The 20,576-nt window shown below is 44.1% G+C and overlaps 1 long non-coding RNA gene across 1 annotated transcript in view; it reads left to right on the top strand.

Annotated features, from left to right (window-relative positions):
- LOC123730512 (uncharacterized) overlaps positions 1 to 20,576 on the top strand; it is a 67,554-nt gene that overhangs the window by 13,548 nt on the left and 33,430 nt on the right. The gene's annotated exons all lie outside the window — the stretch shown is intronic.

The raw sequence follows: 20,576 nt of genomic DNA, 5'->3' as shown, positions 1-20,576 counted from the left end.
GATCATAATTCATGAATCTTGAATTATTTTGAGAGGGACTGGATGCTATTTAGCTCTGGCAATAAAAGCTATCTGAGTGATTTAGCTCCTGTGAGTACAAGTCTACCAAGAAGGACACCAAAGGACTAATGGTTTGTCTGAATGTGAACTGAATTCAAAAGGCATAGTGATTCGCACAGTTAACACACACACACACACACACACATACACACACACACACACACACACACACACACACACACACACACACACACACACACACACACACACACACACACACACACACACACACACACACACACTCAGCCCACACACTCCCCCATGTTTCCCCTGCCTCTGCTCTCCTCAGATGTAAGACACATGACATTAAAGGGGAGCTCTCAGTGTGGGTTCCTCATGTGGGTAGAGAGTGTGTGTGTGTGTGTGTGTGTGTGTGTGTGTGTGTGTGTGTGTGTGGGAGAGAGAATGAAAGCCAAAGCTACAGAACCGTAGGCCCATGCTCGCTGTATGTGTGCCCCACCGGAGGCTCTCGTACTGGGATATGCTTACTCCCACGCCGGGGTAGAGGCTGGGGCTGAGTGGGAGAGGGAGTGGGAGGAGATGACAGAGAGAGAAAGGGAGTGGGAGGAGAGGACAGAGAGAGAAAGAGAGGAGAAAGGGAGTGGGTGGGAAGAGTGGGTAGAGGTCGGTGAGTCAGTTGGAACTGCTGCCTCGAACAAGGGAGCTCTCTGCCCTACAACATATAGAAGGTGTTTTAGCTAGCGTACACACACACACACACACAGAGAGAGAGAGAGAATCTAAATGCAGTTGCTGCATTGTACATCTATATTGTGCACAGTTGACTTGGTTGAGAGAATGCCAAGAGTGTGCAAAGCTGTCATGAAGGCAAAGGGTGGCTATTTGAAGAATCTCAAATATAAAATATATTTAGATTTGTTAAACACTTTTTTGGTTACTACATGATTCCATATGTGTTATTTCATAGTTTTGATGTTTTCACTATTATTCTATAATTTAGGAAATAGTACATAATAAAGAAAAACCCTTGAATGAGTAGGTATTCTAAAACGTTTGACCAGCAGTGTAAAATACATGTAAAGTTCATTAGAGGGTTTGTCATCCTGTCTGTCTGCATTCTACATCTCTTCTCAGGCAGATGTTGCAGCTCAGACATTGTTGGCAGAATACTGTTCTGAGTCCTCTGTGTTCTCACACTTTACCCTGTCTTCTATGTGACCTCTATCTTCTCACAGAGCTGTGACGTAATTAAGCAATAAGGCACGAAGGGGTGTGGTATGTGGCCAATATACCACGTCTAAGGGCTGTTCTAAAGGACGACGCAAAGCGGAGTGCCTGGACACGGCCCTTAGCCGTGGTATATTGGCCATATATCACAAACCCCCAAGGTGCCTTATTGCTATTATAAACTGGTTACCAACGTAATTAGAGCAGTAAAAATAAATGTTTTGTCATACCCGTGGTATACAGTCTGATATACCACGGCTGTCAGCCAATCAGCATTCAGGGCTCGAACCACCCAGTTTATAATAAATCATATTATATATTTACAGTTGAAGTCGGAAGTTTACATACGCTTAGGTTGGAGTAATTAAAACTCGTTTTTCAACCACTCCACAAATTTCTTGATAACAAAATATAGTTTTGGCAAGTCCGTTAGCACATCTACTTTGTGCATGACACAAGTAATTTTTCCAACAATTGTTCCCAGACAGATTATTTCACTTATAATTCACTGAATCACAATTCCCGTGGGTCAGAAGTTTACATACACTAAATTGACTGTGCCTTTAAACAGCTTGGAAAATTCCAGAAAATTATGTCATGTCTTTAGAAGCTTCTTATTGGTAAATTGACATCATTTGAGTCAATTGGAGGTGTACCTGTGGATGTATTTCAAGGCCTACCTTCAAACTCAGTGCGTATTTGCTTGACATCATGGGAAAATCAAAAGAAATCAGCCAAGACCTCAGAAAAAGATTTGTAGACCTCCACAAGTCTGGTTCATCCATGGGAGCAATTTCCAAATGCCTGAAGGTACCACGTTCATCTGTACAAACAATAGTACGCAAGTATAAACACCATGGGACCACACAGCCGTCACACCGCTCAGGAAGGAGGTGCGTTCTGTCTCCTAGAGATGAACGTACTTTGGTGCGAAAAGTGTAAATCAATCCCAGCAAAGGACCGTGTGAAGATGCTGGAGGAAAAAGGTACAAAAGTATCTATATCCACAGTAAAACGAGTCCTATACCGACATAACCTGAAAGGCCACTCAGCAAGGAAGAAGCCTCTGCTCCAAAACCACCATAAAAAAAGCCAGACTACGGTTTGCAACTGACAATGGGGACAAAGATCGTACTTTTTGGAGAAATGTCCTCTGGTCTGATGAAACAGAAATAGAACTGTTGGGCCATAATGACCATCGTTATGTTTGGAGGAAAAAGGGGGAGTCTTGCAAGCCGAAGAACACCATCCCCACCGTGAAGCGCGGGGGTGGCAGCATCATGTTGTGGGTGTGCTTTGCTGCAGGCGGGACTGGTGCACTTCAAAAAATAGATGGCATCATGAGAAGGAAAATGATGTGGGTATATTGAAGCAACATCGCAAGACATCAGTCAGGAAGTTAAAGCTTGGTCCCAAATGGGTCTTCCAAATGGACAATGAACCCAAGCATACTTCCAAAGTTGTGGCAAAATGGCTAAGTACAACAAAGTCAAGGTATTGGAGTGGCCATCACAAAGCCTTCACCTCAATTCTATAGAAAACTTGTGGGCGATACTGACAAAGCGTGTGCGAGCAAGGAGGCCTACAAACCTGATTCAGTTAAACCAGCTCTGTCGGGAGGAATGGGCCAAAATTCACCCAATGTATTGTGTAAAGCTTGTGGAAGGCTACCCAAAACGTTTGACCAAGCCAAAAAATGTAAAGGCAATGCTACCAAATACTAATTGAGTGCATGTAAACTTCTGACCCACTGGGAATGTGATGAAAGAAATAAAAGCTGAAATAAATCTTTCTCTCTGCTATTATTTTGACATTTCACATTCTTAAAATAAAGTGGTGATCCTAACTGACCTAAAACAGGGAATTTTTACTAGAATTAAATGTCAGGAATTGTGAAAAACTGAGTTTAAATGTATTTGGGTAAGGTGTATGTAAACTTCTGACTTCAACTGTATATACTGTACACACACACACACACACACACACACACACACACACACACACACCCACACACCCATGGCTTCCATTAGCCGGTAATAGCAGGTATTTGGCCGATAAAACATTTGGAAAGCTGATAAATAAAATTGGCGCTGCTCAATTGTCCCTGAGAATAACAAAAAACCCATGCGGCGCATTCGCGCGAACATACATGCTGGTCTGCTTACCGGTCTGCATTGGGGGCGGATTCGGCTCCGCGCTCGCGGCCGAGCAGTCTGCAGAAGCGGAGGCGCGCGCAGCACCACGCTATCGGCAACTGATGGCTTCATCAGCGCATCACACACCACTTTTCAATGAGCTGGAGGCAGTACACATTTCATTTTGAAAACATACAGTATACTTCATTGTTTGAAACCTGAACTTTCTACTACATATTATGAGGCATGTCTTAGCTTGCTTCAAAGTAGTCTAGCCAAAATCAGTCATATTAGCAACCTATGCTACTTGTTTCATATTAGACCCTGTTTCTACATTTCTACTGGATATTTGTATCCATGTCACATGAAACCGCTCTCACGTATTTTCTCACTAATTGCGTTTTGGAAGGAACATTCCCGCCCAGCCTACTGCCTTGTGCACATTGCTCCGCTTATAATGTCAAGAAATAGTAGTTTATCAACATTTTAAGCTAAACGTTGTTATCTGTTGCATCAGGGTCATTGGTTTTTAACGTTTTCTTTTTTAATGTTTAATGTAGCCTCAGCTTACTGATTTTGGGATCTATCATCTGTCTCAGAGTCTGTTTATAATAGGATATTTCTTCCTCGAAAGCTGATCAATAAAATAGGTTAACTTTTCTACAATGGGGGATAGTAGATTGACGTAGGCTACTGATTTTTCTGTTCGATACTCTTCTTGTTGTCTGAGGAAAAGTAAATGTGGACAGTTATTCTAACATCTTCAAAGTGTGAATCAGAATTAGGTAAGAAGGACGGCAAATCCCTGCATCCTCACCTTGCATGTTCTGTTAATATGAATTACCCTAATGTAAATGTGGTTTCAAGTCATTTTGAGCACCGTGGATGGATGTCCTAATCAGGTTACGCACCCAATGCATATGGGTCTGGTAAATGTCTCAAACGTCCGGTAAATTTAAATGCTGCCGATCTAATGTCCGGTGCCACATTTTCCTAATGGAAACCCAGACACACACACACACACACACACACACACACACACACACACACACACACACACACACACACACACACACACACACACACACACACACACACACACACACACACAGCCATTAGTCATAAAGTTGGAGGCACAGAACAGAGGAACAGACAGATGCGTTGTCCTGATCTTTCTCCAAAACAGCTTTAGTCATACTGGACATGACTGTGTGAATTGCAATGGTTGCTGTTGTGGCAAATAACAAAATGCATACTGTATAACACAGTGGCAGGTAGCCTAGTGGTTAAGAGCATTGGGACAGTAACAGAAATGTTGCTGGTTTGAATCCCCGAGCCGACTAGGTGAAAAATCTGTCAATGTTCCCTTGAGCAAGGCACTTAACCCTAATTACTCCTGTATGTCATTCTAGATAAGAATGACTAAAATGTATGCAAATCTGGACTGTGTTCATTGGGGTCTATAATGGAAAAGCAAAATTAGCTTTACCATTATAGTCCCTCCTTGTTTTAGTCCCTTTTCTTCTGCTTGGTGCCTAATGAACACAACCCTACACATGAGACTGTGTAGTAACGTGGCTCTGTTTCCAGAATCATATCGTAATCATTTCGTAGAGGAAAACATTGTGTAATCAGAGACCGAACATGAAGGGTGCCGGGTCCAGAAGTCTATTCTCACATCCCTCTATCACATGCAATGGCACGAGCCAGCGGACAATACAAGAAAACCAGGAAGTCAAACCAGGGAGGGAGAGACCACTCTGACACTGTGGGGGGGGGGGGTCCTGAATTAGGGACACACACATACATATTCACAGACATACATATTCATGCAACACACATACATATTCACAGACATACATATTCATGCAACACACATACATACACACATACTTACATAATCAGCTCCTGGATTCCCCTGAGGGAAACAGGAAGTGAGACGTACAGAGACAGCCGTGCACTGCAGGAAGTAGACCCTGTGACATTCCATCCCTGAACAGCTGTGAAAAGAGTCCTTTTTTCTCTCTCTCTTTGTCTTTTTCACTATGTATCTCTGTCTCACCCCCTCCCCCCTCTCTCTCTCTCTCTCTCTCTCTCTCAATTCAATTTCAATTCAATTTAAGGGCTTCATTGGCATGGGCAACATATGTTTACATTACCAAGGCAAGTGAAATAGATAATAAACAAAAGTGAAACAAACAATAAAAAATGTATAGTAAACATTACACTTACAAAAGTATCAAAAGAATAAAGACATTTCAAATGTCATATTATGTATACAGTACCAGTCAAAAGTTTGGTCACACCTACTCATTAAAACTCTTGAGGATCGGGCCCTTTTTTTCAATTATCGCCTAAAATGAAATACCCAAATCTTTCTGCCTGTAGCTCAGGACCTGAAACAAGGATACGCATATTCCTGGTACCATTTGAAAGGAAACACTTTGAAGTTTGTGGAAATGTGAAATGAATGTAGGAGAATATGACACATTAGATCTGGTAAAAGATAATACAAACAAAAAAACATTAGTTTTCTACTTTTTATTTTTTTATCATCTTTGAAATGCAAGAGAAAGGCCATAATATAATATTGCAGTTTATGGGCAATTTAGATTTTGGCCGCTAGATGGCAGCAGTGTGTATGCACAGTTTCAGATTGATCCAGTTGAAGCATTGCAATATTGCACAGTATTTTGGATCATGTCTGCCCAAATGTGCCGAATTGGTCAATTGATACATTTTCAAGTACATGTCATACATGATGCATCATTAGCTTATACACTAACTTTCACACATCTAGATGGCCGGGCGGGGTGGGTGTGGAGCCAGAGACAGCAGTGGGGTCAAACTGTAGACCCCAGTTCCTACATTTGAATATAAAAATAGATTTTATCAAACTAAACTACTCTACATTTGATCTCTGGGACCCTCAGGATGACAAATCAGAGCCAGATTATTGAATGTAATTACATTATTTACCTTCAGAGGTGAATGTATCAAACAAGTTGCCGCGATTAAAGGTGGTTTGTTGTTTTTGCACTCTCCTCAAACAAAAGCATGGTATTTTGTCAATGTAATAGCTACTGTAAATTGGACAGTGCAGTTATTAGATTAACAATAATTTAAGCTTTCTGCCCGTATAAGACATGTCTATGTCCTGGAAAGTTTGCTGTTACTTACAACGTCATTCTAGTCACAATTGCTCATGTTAGCAACAACCATCCCGGTATAGGGACACCGATCCCGAGGGTTTTCTTTATTTTTACTATTTTCTACATTGTAGAATAATAGTGAAGACGTCAAAACTATGAAATAACACATATGGAATCAATATATTTTAGATTTTAGATTCTTCAAAGTAGCCACCCTTTGCCTTGATGACAACTTGCACACTATTGGCATTCTCTCAACCAGTTTCAGGTAGTCACCTGGAATGCATTTAAATTAACAGGTGTGGGACAGGTTGGAGGGAGGGGTGTGTGTGTGGGTTTTTGTGAGAGAGAGAGAGCGAGACAGAGCAGGAAACCCTGCTCGGTGTGGCAGAGGAGAATGGAATGTTTAAAAAGAACACGCTTCGCCTGCAAACGTCCAGGATGAGGGCGTTTGCTCGTCCCACTGTCTGTGTGTGGGGGAGGCTGTGACTCTCATATTGGCTTGCCCACTCAAAGATACATGAGGGGAAGCCTGACCAAAGTAACAAGGAAATGAACTGTGTGTATGTAGAGGTGAGCGAGAGAGAGGTGAGAGAGAGAGAGAGAGGAGAGAGAGGTGAGAGAGAGAGAGAGAGAGAGGTGAGTGAGAGAGAGGTGAGTGAGCGAGAGGTGCGTGAGAGAGAGTGAGTGAGAGTGAGAGTGTGAGAGATATGCCTTCAGCTGCATTTCCTCTGACACCTTGTTTCTAGGAAGGGGAAAAGGAAGAGAGGAGTTAAGGAGACGGGAAGGGACGCAAAGGCAGACTAGTAGGCTCCTTTAAAGAGTCTCCCACACAGTGTGTAACACCCACACACACTTCCTCCCATCTACAGAGCGCCACTGTCTTTAAACCCACCCTCACTACATCACACCCCACCCACACCAACAAGACCACCCACGTCACACCAAACACAACGGATCAATGCCTCTTGCTTTGTATACAGGAGTACTACTATTAATATAGTCTTACTACTTCATCTATTACTACCACTATGACTACTACCCCAGTAGTCAAAACTGATTAATATAATGACTATATAGTATTAATACTACTTCATCTATTACTACCACTATGACTACTCCCCTGTCTGATTCAAATAAGGGTTTTAATTTTGGTCTTGAACTGGTTGTTATGACGTCACTTCAACCAACTTTGCCTGCTGGGACCACTACAACTATTAGTACTACTACATACTACTTGTAGAATTATTCTACTACATAATGTTAGTCATGTGTTGGTCGTCCCTGGTATACTTTGTGTGTCATGCCTGGCTCAAGGCAAGGTCTCTGTGCTCACTGCAGTGTGTTAATCAGCCCAGGGCTTCCATGGAACTGTCTGTCTGTCTCTCACTGTGCTTTTAAAAGAGCAGGACAGAAAGACCAGACATACTGACCCCCTCACTCACACATCCACACACCCGGGAGGGCAGTGGGGTAGAAGGTTAAACAAGCGGTGCTATCTGGAGAGAGAAGGCAGTGTGACTATGACATCATGGCTGCGTCTCTCACGCTCCCTCTGTCTCCCTATTCCTCTGTACCTCTGCTCCCTCCATCTCTCCATCCCTTTATCTCTCTGCTCCCTCTGTCCATCTGTCACTCTGCTCCCTCTATCGCTCTGCCCTCCTATTACTCTGTCCCTCTGCTCCCTCTGCTCCCTCTGTCCCTCTGCTCCCTCTGCTCCCTCTGCTCCCTCTGTCCCTCTGCTCCCTCTGTCTCTCTGCTCCCTCCATCTCTCCATCCCTTTATCTCTCTGCTCCCTCTGCTCCCTCTGTCACTCTGCTCCCTCTGTCTCTCTGCTCCCTCTGCTCCCTCTGCTCCCTCTGTCTCTCTGCTCTCTCTGCTCCCTCTGTCCCTCTGCTCCCTCTGTCTCTCTGCTCCCTCTGTCCCTCTGCTCCCTCTGTCCCTCTGCTCCCTCTGTCTCTCTGCTCCCTCTGCTCCCTCTGTCTCTCTGCTCTCTCTGCTCCCTCTGTCCCTCTGCTCCCTCTGTCTCTCTGCTCCCTCTGTCCCTCTGCTCCCTCTGCCCTCGCCCTCTGTCTCTCTGCTCTCTCTGCTCCCTCTGCTCCCTCTGTCCCTCTGCTCCCTCTGTCTCTCTGCTCTCTCTGCTCCCTCTGCTCTCTCTGTCCCTCTGCTCCCTCTGTCTCTCTGCTCTCTCTGCTCCCTCTGCTCTCTCTGCTCCCTCTGTCCCTCTGTCCCTCTGCTCCCTCTGTCCCTCTGCTCCCTCTGTCCCTCTGCTCCCTCTGTCCCTCTGCTCCCTCTGTCCCTCTGCTCCCTCTGTCCCTCTGCTCCCTCTGTCTCTCTGCTCTCTCGGCTCCCTCTGCTCTCTCTGTCCCTCTGCTCCCTCTGTCTCTCTGCTCTCTCTGTCCCTCTGCTCCCTCTGTCTCTCTGCTCTCTCTGCTCTCTCTGCTCCCTCTGTCCCTCTGCTCCCTCTGTCCCTCTGCTCCCTCTGTCCCTCTGCTCCCTCGATCTCTCTGCCCTTCTGATCCCTCTGTCCCTCTGTCCTTCTGCTCCCTATGTCTCTGGGCTAGACGACACCGCCAGCCTAATATAATAATCAGCAAGTCTGCCAGACAGACAGACACACATACAGAAACATACAGACAGACACACAACCAGGGACAGGGTTCTGGTCTGGCATGCTCTCTCTCAGCTGAGGCTCTGTTACATCAGCCTGTCCTCAGCTGACTGAGACATTCCAACATGGCTGTGAAAGAGTCTTATTTAGAGAGGATGTGTGTGTGTGTGTGTGTGTGTGTGTGTGTGTGTGTGTGTGTGTGTGTGTGTGTGTGTGCGTGCGTGCGTGCGTGCGTGCGTGCGTGCGTGCGTGCGTGCGTGCGTGCGTGCGTGCGTGCGGGCACATTTCCATGGGATCATTGTCATCACAGGCTAAAGGTATCCTCTGTGCTCTGCAGTGTGACGCCACTAGGTTATTGATTGTGAGTTTTGGCATCATGTTGCTATGACTGTCAATGACCTGATAGCCTGAGGCGTCTGCAATATATTGACACCGTAGATCACAAACAATTTAAGTTAACATATTACAGTTGCATTGATTATTTTTACCATTATTGAGTCGTTCCACCAATTCGGTGCCTTTTTGAGATGTGTAACTTGGTGAGAAAAAAAACTTTTGATTTCACCTAATTTTACCATTCTGTCATGAAGAGTACATGTTCAACTTCATAAAAAACATGTTTTCCCATTGCAAGAGGTTAAATAAATAAATGACTATATTAAGTGCTTATTAAGTGCCAAATAAAGTAACAGGGTTGACCTAACAACCTGTTACAACTAAAAAATATAGCCTGTCTATCTATGGGTAACAGGGTTGACTGTAACAGGGTTGACCGTAACAGGGTTGACCGTAACAGGGTTGACCGTAACAGGGTTGACCGTAACAGGGTTGACGGTAACAGGGTTGACGGTAACAGGGTTGACGGTAACAGGGTTGACGTGTTCTGCTCTAATGGATCACAAAACACCACAAAACGTCCATAGAGAGTAGAACCAGCCCACCTGCTTTCACACTATCATCTGACTAGTAGATGTTCAATGTGTCTTCTGACAAAAAAATTGCATGGAATAGTATCACCATATTATAACGAGAGTTTAGTTCACAGGGTGACCTTAAAATGAATCAATAATCACATGCAATAAAAACGTATCTTAAGAAATTACTTTGACAAAGCAACAAAATAACTAGGTCTTTACATTGATGGGAAAAACTTGGTTAAAATTGGTTAAAATCTTCCTGGAAGTCAAGGGGCGCACAGAATACTGAATTTTGACACATTAGCAAGTCTTTATTTTTATAAAAAATCAGATTTATTGAATTCTGACATCCAGCCAACTTGAAGCAACTGTGGGAAGCACTGGAGTCAACATGGGCCAGCATTGTAGGCGAGGGGTAGCCTGGTGTGTAGGAACGTTGGGACACTAACCAAAAGGTGAGCAACGCATTTAACCCACTATTCCTCCGGGCGCCGATGATGTGGATGAACACACACCTCTCTAAATCAGGAAGGGTTGGGTTAAATGTGGAAGACGTATCCCCCCTTTCCCTGTGGGACGCTTTTGACACCTTGTAGAGTCCATGCCCTGATGAAGTGAGGCTGTTCTGAGGAGAAAAAGGGGGGTGGTGCAACTCAATATTAGGAAGGTGTTCCTAATGTCTGGTGTACCGTAAAACTTCTATTAAATGCAGTCTGAAATAGCCGCCTGACCCTTTTACATTTTTTATAATAGCTTTGGTACTATTTCAACAAGTATATGGTACATTTTCAGAACTCCAAACTGGTCCCACTTGTAACGCAGCCAGTCAGTCTTTCATTCCAAACCTGTCGTTGTGCATTCATTTGGATTGTTAACATCTCTCACCACACAAACATTTATTCAAAATATACGGTTATTGTTAAATGTAATGAGAACATTGGTTTACTCAACAAAACACAACATAATGACATAATTTCGTTTTAAACTACCAGTTAATTCAATAGCAAACAATGCAAGTTACACCTTTCAAATGGCCCTTAAATTGCTGAAAGTAATATGCTGCAGTGCTGTAGATTATAGTAGATTACACCGTTTTCACTTATATTACCCAACAAAATGTACAGAAAATCTATCATTTCCAAAATATCTATACAATGTGTAATCAAGAAGACATTCTCTACAATCATGCAAATAAACCATGTTATTTTTCAGATATAATTGCAACACAGGTGTACTGTCTGTAATCAAATGTAAGAAGTTCAGTTAAACAAATTAAACATTTATCATGCATTCATTTGCATCAAGCCTGTCTTGAGCATTTGGGATAAATTCTCATCCACATCACAGTGAATGTCGTCATTGTTCATGCACCACGGGAAAAACCTTTTGGCATTGTGAATCCAAGCTTGACATTGGTCTGCATTGATGTCGTCGCATGCCTCATCCATGGCCAGAAGGAGGGTGGCACGCTCATGGGGAAGGCGATCGTACACCTTCCACCTCCATGCTGAAAACAAATCCTCAGCAGGGTTGAGGAAAGGAGAGTATGGGGGCAGATATAGGGTCATGAATCGGAGATGGACCAGAAACCATGCCCCACGTTGTCCAGGCACTTGGACGGTCGCACGTTGGCCGATGAGGTTCCGCCTACGGCATCGAGTTTGGCCAGGTTGAAGGCCGCTTCATCAACAAAGATATACTTGTGATGGTTCACAGCAGCATCAAGCCCCATCACCCTCTAAAAATATATTGTGGTATTTTTACAGTATAGTTCCAGTATGATATTGTGAAGTATCGTGTGCATTAATAGTAACAGTAATACAGTATATAGTGCTGTACCTGAACATACTCGACCAGCAGTTGTTTCACCTGGTCGTTGTTTCTCTCAAAAGGCACCAGGTAAATGTGTTTCATCTGTCATTCCTGTCTCTCACTATTTCCACCACGGCCCACTCCTGCTGATTGGTCAGCACACGGCCACGGCCACCACCATGTGGTCTTCTGTCAATTCTGAAGGTAGAACAGACTTTACTGTCAATAGATCATACTGAAACAATACTGGAACATGTTTTGTGAATTTACATGCATTACAATGTCAATTAACGTAAATGTAATGGTGAAGCATAGTTCACATCCTGCAGACTAACCAGTCTTTGACAGGATCCATGCCCACCTCTTTGACGGGATTCATGCCCACCTCTTTGACAGGGCCCATGCCCACCTCTTTGACGGGATCCATGCCCACCTCTTTGACGGGATCCATGCCCACCTCTTTGACGGGATCCATGCCCACCTCTTTGACAGGATCCATGCCCACCTCTTTGACAGGGCCCATGCCCACCTCTTTGACCTCTTTGATCATTATGTATGGTTATCATGTGTCATTTAGATATTTGTACTTTACAAACACACATTTTATTTCTGTAGTTCTAAATCCATATATAGTAGACAAGCCAGTTTAAAATCTATAGGTTTAACAAATGGTTAAGTGATTAACCATTAATCACAGTTGGATAAAGTGATGGTCAGATGTATTTAAACTAATGAGAAAAGAATCATATCAAAGTATTGTGAGTATTGTGAAAGGCAATGACTTTATATGAAAGATATTTTTAGATGAAACACTGATTAGGGTTGCTGAAACAGTCACTGTGGGATTTTGTGAGTTGTACTCAGTCAATTGAAAATGTGATTAAAGTTTTGAAAGAACAACATTTTTACTTGTGAAAATAGTACCAAAGCGATTAAAAAAAAACTGTAATAGCTGGGCAACTGCACACATTTCAAATTAACGCCGGTTCCAAATAAATGCCGGGTCTAAATGAATTATTTACGAGGTTACCATGAATTACCATTCATTGTTTACAAGGTTTATTGTTTCTTTTTTTACATTATATAATTCAGTAATGACTCTGCAAAATTATGGCAATCATCTGTTTTTATCGCTAGTAAGAAATTGCCAGCCATTGGCTTCTAACAGTTGAGAACTGCTAGCTAACTGGCAAGCACAAAAACAGTCAACAACTTTGGGAGTACAGACCCCTAGAAATCATCAGGTTGCCCTCTATTGGCAAAATTGAGAACTGACGAAAATACACAGTCAAAGAGGAGAATAATTATTCTGTCATGGAAAAGTTAGCATTTTTAATAGAAGCGTACTATGACAAAATAAATGTGACACAGTGTGTAAATGATAATACATTAGTGCAGGAAATGAAGAAAGTGATTCAAATGTAGGCCGTCATTGTAAGTAAGAATTTGCTCTTAACTGACTTGACTAGTTAAATAAAGGTTAATGCTGGAAGTGAATGCTGGAAGTGAATGCTGGACGTAAACAATTAACTATGCAAATGAGCAAACGCTGTGTGCATTAAGGAAATAGAAGCCTGGCTCAAATAGAAGCCTCTCTAATAAGCACCTGTTGTGTTCAGCGAATTAAGCAAATAAGTCTTCCCTGTGGCTCAGTTGGTAGAGCATGGTGCTTGCAACGCCAGCATGGTGTGTGCAAAGCCAGGGTTGTGGGTTCGATTCCCACGGGGGGCCAGTACATAAAAAAAATATGTATGTTTTACTGAGGTTTCTGTTAACTTTTAACTTTATTTGTTTTATTCATTATACAAATGAACTATATACATATTATACAGATTTTGTTGAAATAATTAAAAAAATATATTTAGCTGTTCAGAATGAGTACAGTTTAAGAAAACACATCTAACATCAAGACTATAAAATAATTTAACACAACCTCTTCAAACCCCTCTTCTACATAAATATTACTCATCCTAATCAATATCAGAGGAATAGAGGATGCTCTGACATTTCAGTTCTTGCTCCACTATTACACCATTCTAGCTAAATAAAGGTAATTCCAGCTGTTTGTCCCTCACTTCTACGGTCTTTTAGCCAGTCATGGCTCTGAGTCATGCTAGCTAAACCACACTAACGCTAGCTAGCTAACATACTGTAGCTGAGAGTCACCCACTTAACACAATGACAGACAGACAGAGAGCGTATAGTTTCACTCTGCTGCTGACACATGGCAAGCTGTGATTCACACACACACCCTCACCCACCCTCCGTACATTCTGTAGTAATGGGTTTCCTACAGCCCCACCCAACCACTATGCATTGTGTAGTAACTGGGTTTTATTGAGCCCTACTCAACCACTATGCATTGTGTAGTAACTGGGTTTTATTGAGCCCTACCCAACCACTATGCATTGTGTAGTAACTGGGTTTTATTGAGCCCTACTCAACCACTATGCATTGTGTAGTAACTGGGTTTTATTGAGCCCTACCCGGTTACCATTCTCTCTCAATAACAATAACTGTATACAAAATTCCAGAGTTTTAAATGTATATTATACTCATATTTTGACCTGATTTTAAATTAGCTAAATCATTGGCTACTTCAGTAATTGAGATGTCCTACTTCAGTCCTTGTCTTTTTAAAGAATATATTTGTATTACTTGTGTGTATAAATCTGTAGTAACCTGAAGAGCCACTACAACCTGACTACAGCCTTACACTACAGCCTTACACTACAGCCTTATACTACAGCCTTACACTACAGCCTTACACTACAGCCTGACTACAGCCTTACACTACAGCCTTACACTACAGCCTTACACTACAGCCTGACTACAGCCTTACACTACAGCCTTACACTACAGCCTTACACTACAGCCTTATACTACAGCCTTACACTACAGCCTTACACTACAGCCTTACACTACAGCCTTATACTACAGCCTTACACTACAGCCTTATACTACAGCCTTACACTACAGCCTTACACTACAGCCTGACTACAGCCTTACACTACAGCCTTACACTACAGCCTTACACTACAGCCTGACTACAGCCTTACACTACAGCCTTACACTACAGCCTTACACTACAGCCTGACTACAGCCTTACACTACAGCCTTACACTACAGCCTTACACTACAGCCTTACACTACAGCCTTACACTACAGCCTGACTACAGCCTTACACTACAGCCTTACACTACAGCCTTACACTACAGCCTGACTACAGCCTTACACTACAGCCTTACACTACAGCCTTACACACACTGCTCTTCTGGCTTTTCAAATCAAGACCACTTTACTTTTTGCACAGTTCTGACACTGAACACGGTCTGGTGTCTCTGTACTTGTGCTGATTGGCTGAGCTAGCCAAAAACCACCAGTGCTAAGTATCGTGAGCAGGGATTTCTATTGGAGTGGCAGTTTCCGAGCTCCTTCCTATATCTCTACTCTTGGTAACAGAGTGAGGAAAGGTATGGTTGTGAGAAGGTTAAATGGAGGTGAGGACTGGCAGATGAAGATGTTCTTTCTTTCTTTCACTTTAATGTTCTCTCTCTCTACTGGACATCCACACTTCTGTCCTGTACATGTCATTTGTGCTGTGGTGTCTGATATCTCAGCTTATTTCCTATTTCTCAGGTGTCTCAGAGGTGATTGACTGCAAGTCCAGGTGCTTTCTCTGTGGTGTAGACTAGAGACAGTGAAGGGGGAGTAGTCACTGTAGATAGGAGAGAAGTGCATGGGTCTTGTCTGTGATCTACAGGACTCTCACTGTTCATTTCAATCAATCGACAGAACCATGTGGACGTCTCTTAGCTGATAACGAGACCTCTCCCTCTCTTTTTTTCTGAATGGGTGTCCTCTCTCTAACCTCTCAATTGAGAGGAATGTAACAGGACACTGCCCTCCACTGCGATAGGCTCAGCCCCTTTCAGCAAGGGACTATAAGAGCTCAGTCTCAGCTCAGAGTGTGTAAGAGAGAGTCTGTCTGTCTGTCTGTCTGTCTGTGTCAGAGGGGCTGAGGGAAAGAGAGGGAGGGAGGTAGGTAGAGAGACACAGACAGACAGACAGAAAGACAGACAGACAGCAGAGAGAGAGATAAAGAAAGAGGAATAGAGGGGGAAAGAGAGAGAGAGAGAAAGAAGGGAATAGAGGGGAAAGAGGGAGAGAGAGAAAGAAGGGAATAGAGGGGACAGAGAGAGATAAAGAGGAATAGAGGGGGAAAGAGAGGGAGAGGTAAAGAAAGAGGAATAGAGGGGGAAAGAGAGGGAGAGGTAAAGAAAGAGGAATAGAGGGGGAAAGAGAGGGAGAGGTAAAGAAAGAGGAATAGAGGGGGAAAGAGAGGGAGAGGTAAAGAAAGAGGAATAGAGGGGGAAAGAGAGGGAGAGGTAAAGAAAGAGGAATAGAGGGGGAAAGAGAGGGAGAGGTAAAGAAAGAGGAATAGAGGGGGAAAGAGAGGGAGAGGTAAAGAAAGAGGAATAGAGGGGGAAAGAGAGGGAGAGGTAAAGAAAGAGGAACAGAGGGGGAAAGAGAGGTAAAGAAAGAGGAATAGAGGGGGAAAGAGAGGGAGAGGTAAAGAAAGAGGAATAGAGGGGGAAGAGAGAGAGGTAAAGAAAGAGGAATAGAGGGGAAAGAGAGAGAGTTAATGCTGTAACATGTGATAGTGTTTTTTTCTCGGCAGGGCTGGGTTGTGAGAGCGGGGTCGGGAGCGGGGTCGGCAGTGTGGTGGGAAAGCACCTTTAGCCCAGAGGGACTTAAAGAGAGAGAGAGAGAGTGAGTGTGTGTATGTCTGTGAGAGTGTGTGTGTGTGTGTCTGTGAGAGAGAGTGTGTCTGTGTGTTTGTGTCTGTGTGCGTGTCTGTGTGAGAGAGTGTGTGTGTGTCTGTGTGAGAGTGTGTATGTGTCTGTGTGTGCGTGTCTATGTGAGAGAGTGTGTGCATGTCTGTGTGAGAGAGTGTGTGTGTGTCTGTGTGTGCGTGTCTGTGTGAGAGAGTGTGTGCGTGTCTGTGTGTGCGTGTCTGTGTGAGAGAGTGTGTGTGTGTGTGTGTGTGTGTGTGTGTGTGTGTGTGTGTGTGTGTGTGTGTGTGTGTGTGTGTGTGTGTGTGTGTGTGTGTGTGTGTGTGTGTGTGTGTGTGTGTGTGTGTGTGTGTGTGTGTGTGTCGGCTTCAGCACAGCGCTGTCACTTTAAGCCTGTTACTGATTACACTCTGAAGAATGTAACCGAAGGAGAAAAAAGACTGAAAGAGAAAGAGAAAGGGAGAGGAGAGGAGAGAGAGGAGAGGGGGGAGAGGGAGAGAGGAGAGAGAGAGGGAGAGAGAGAGAAAGGAGAGAGAGAGACATGTAAGGACAGATTCTTTTGAATTTGGTTTAGTTAAGTTTGGAAGTTAGAGAGACAATTCTCTCTCTTCTCTCCCTGAGAGAGGCAAACTGGAGGGGAACCCCAGATTATCTGACAGAGAGAGCGGGGAGGGGGCAGAGAGAAAGTGGAAGAAGAGGGGAACCGACAGAGAGACAGACCAACACAGAGAGAGAGACAGAGAGAAAGAGAAATGGAGAGGGTCCAGCGAGAAGCTCACAGCCATCAGGAGGAAATGCTCTGAGTAGGTAAGTGGGGGAAAAAAGTCCCAGTTAGCACTGCTGCTTCTGATGGATATCATATGGTCCACGTTAAGGCTGAGAAAACGCTCACTGATCCTCTATAGTCAGACCAGACTAGAGGAAAACTCACAATTACACATTTCTTATTGAATAGAAATAGACACTGCATTTAGAAAAGAATGGCATCTTTGTGACAGAAATCCTTTCTCTGTCAGCCCTGTAATAATAGGATGATGTGTTTATATTTGTGTGAGGTACTCTAGCTGAAAGCTCAGTGAGATATAGTAGTGATTTACTGTAATGTATTGGAGCTGTGCTGGATTGAATAGAGACTACTCGTGTGAATGTTACCTCAGAGTGTTATTAGATTACTCAGATTAAAACACAGCTGATTCACTGTTACATAGCTGTTACATAACTGTTATTTAGCTGTTACAAAGCTGTTACATAGCTGATTCACTGTTACATAGCTATTGCATAACTGTTATTTAGCTGTTACATAGCTGATTCACTGTTACATAGCTATTGCATAACTGTTATTTAGCTGTTACATAGCTGATTCACTGTTACATAGCTGTTATATAACTGTTACATAGCTGATTCACTGTCACATAGCTGTTATATAACTGTTACATAGCTGATTCACTGTTACATAGCTGTTATATAACTGTTACATAGCTGATTCACTGTTACATAGCTGTTATATAACTGTTACATAGCTGATTCACTGTCACATAGCTGTTATATAACTGTTACATAGCTGTTACATAGTCATAGAGTGTAATAGCGTGTATAGCTTGTACATTGATAGAATTACATGGATACAGAAGTATGACAGAGTTCTTATGCTGTCTCCAAATGTGAGTTATTTAAATAAGCTGTGAAGGGCACAGTATAGGGCACAAGTAATACAAAGAAATTCATTAGGATATCAGTCATTGTGTTGCTAACGTCTGTTTTATTGGTTCTATGCAGTCATTGACTTGTTCTGTTGGGTTGATACTGTATGTAGTAGAGAATAAGAATGTTGTATAGTTTCCTGTCTATCGACCCCCCCCTTCCTCTGTCATGTTGTCTCCCCTATAAATTGGGGTAAATGGTACAGTCCAATCCTTTTGCCCAGTGGCAGAAAGCATGAATGAACTCCGAGCACGAGGAGATGGGAGGGAGGGGTCGGGTTGTAGAAGGGGAAGTGAATGTATATACTGTAACTCAGTGCGTGTTTCTTTATGAATGGGCAGTCTGAGCGGACAATCTTATTGCTTGAAAGAAGAGCAGGTTTTCTGAATGGACAGTAGGCTTCAGTCGCCTGTGTTTAGAGTCACCTTCTGCGGTCGCCTGTGTTTAGAGTCACCTTCTGCGGTCGCCTGTGTTTAGAGTCACCTTCTGTGGTCGCCTTGCCCTCCCCCAGTTACCAGCTGTTCAGAAAGGTGTGTGTGTGTGTGTGTGTGTGTGTGTGTGTGTGTGTGTGTGTGTGTGTGTGTGTGTGTGTGTGTGTGTGTGTGTGTGTGTGTGTGTGTGTGTGTGGGGTGTGTGTGTGTGTGTGACACGTCTTCAATTGTAACAGCACACTAACCTAATTACTTTAGTGCTGCTCGCATATCTACCCCTGAACCACCAGAGACAAACATGAACAATGGCCACACTAAAATAAGGCTTAATGCTACCTGCCTAGACAGGAAGATTAGGGATCGCTCAGAAAGCATGGTGTATTCACATTTGTGTGTGTGACCCCTCCCTCTGAGGAATGCGGTCACAGACAGACCCTCTCACACACACACACACAAGCTCACACACATCCTCTCTCTCACTCACACACACACACACACACGCACACACACACACATGCACACACCCTCACACATACCTTTTATTTTTGTGTTACTGCAGTACAATGACAGCCACTCCTATGGCTCCACCTCAGATTCCTCTGGTTCTCTCAGACCCCAGTCCAACTGTCTGGTTCTCTCACACCACCAGTCCAACTGTCTGGTTCTCTCACTCCCCCAGTCCAACTGTCTGGTTCTCTCACACCCCCAGTCCAACTGTCTGGTTCTCTCACTCCCCAGTCCAACTGTCTGGTTCTCTCACTCCCCCAGTCCAACTGTCTGGTTCTCTCACACCCCCAGTCCAACTGTCTGGTTCTCTCACTCCCCAGTCCAACTGTCTGGTTCTCTCACACTCCCAGTCCAACTGTCTGGTTCTCTCACACCCCCAGTCCAACTGTTTGGTTCTCTCACACTCCCAGTCCAACTGTCTGGTTCTCTCACTCCCCCAGTCCAACTGTCTGGTTCTCTCACACCCCCAGTCCAACTGTCTGGTTCTCTCACACCCCCAGTCCAACTGTCTGGTTCTCTCACTCCCCAGTCCAACTGTCTGGTTCTCTCACACTCCCAGTCCAACTGTCTGGTTCTCTCACACCCCCAGTCCAACTGTTTGGTTCTCTCACACCCCCAGTCCAACTGTCTTGTTCTCTCACTCCCCCAGTCCAACTGTCTGGTTCTCTCACACCCCCAGTCCAACTGTCTGGTTCTCTCACACCCCCAGTCCAACTGTTTGGTTCTCTCACACTCCCAGTCCAACTGTTTGGTTCTCTCACTCCCCCAGTCCAACTGTCAGGTTCTCTCACTCCCCCAGTCCAACTGTCTGGTTCTATCACTCCCCCAGTCCAACTGTCTGGTTCTCTCACACCCCAGTCCAACTGTCTGGTTCTCTCACACCCCCAGTCCAACTGTCTGGTTCTCTCACTCCCCCAGTCCAACTGTCTGGCTCTCTCACTCACCCAGTCCAACTGTCTGGTTCTCTCACTCCCCCAGTCCAACTGTCTGGTTCTCTCACTCCCCAGTCCAACTGTCTGGTTCTCTCACACCCCCAGTCCAACTGTCTGGTTCTCTCACACTCCCAGTCCAACTGTCTGGTTCCCTCACACCCCCAGTCCAACTGTCTGGTTCTCTCACTCCACCAGTCCAACTGTCTGGTTCTCTCACTCCCCAGTCCAACTGTCTGGTTCTCTCACACCCCAGTCCAACTGTCTGGTTCTCTCACACCCCCAGTCCAACTGTCTGGTTCTCTCACTCCCCCAGTCCAACTGTCTGGTTCTCTCC

This window comes from Salmo salar, chromosome 25 (genome assembly GCF_965601325.2).
Source record: "Salmo salar chromosome 25, fSalSal1, whole genome shotgun sequence".
In the NCBI taxonomy this organism is placed as follows: Eukaryota; Metazoa; Chordata; class Actinopteri; order Salmoniformes; family Salmonidae; genus Salmo; species Salmo salar.
The sequence above is the reverse complement of the archived record's forward strand: the minus strand, read 5'-3'. Positions and strand labels throughout refer to the sequence as shown.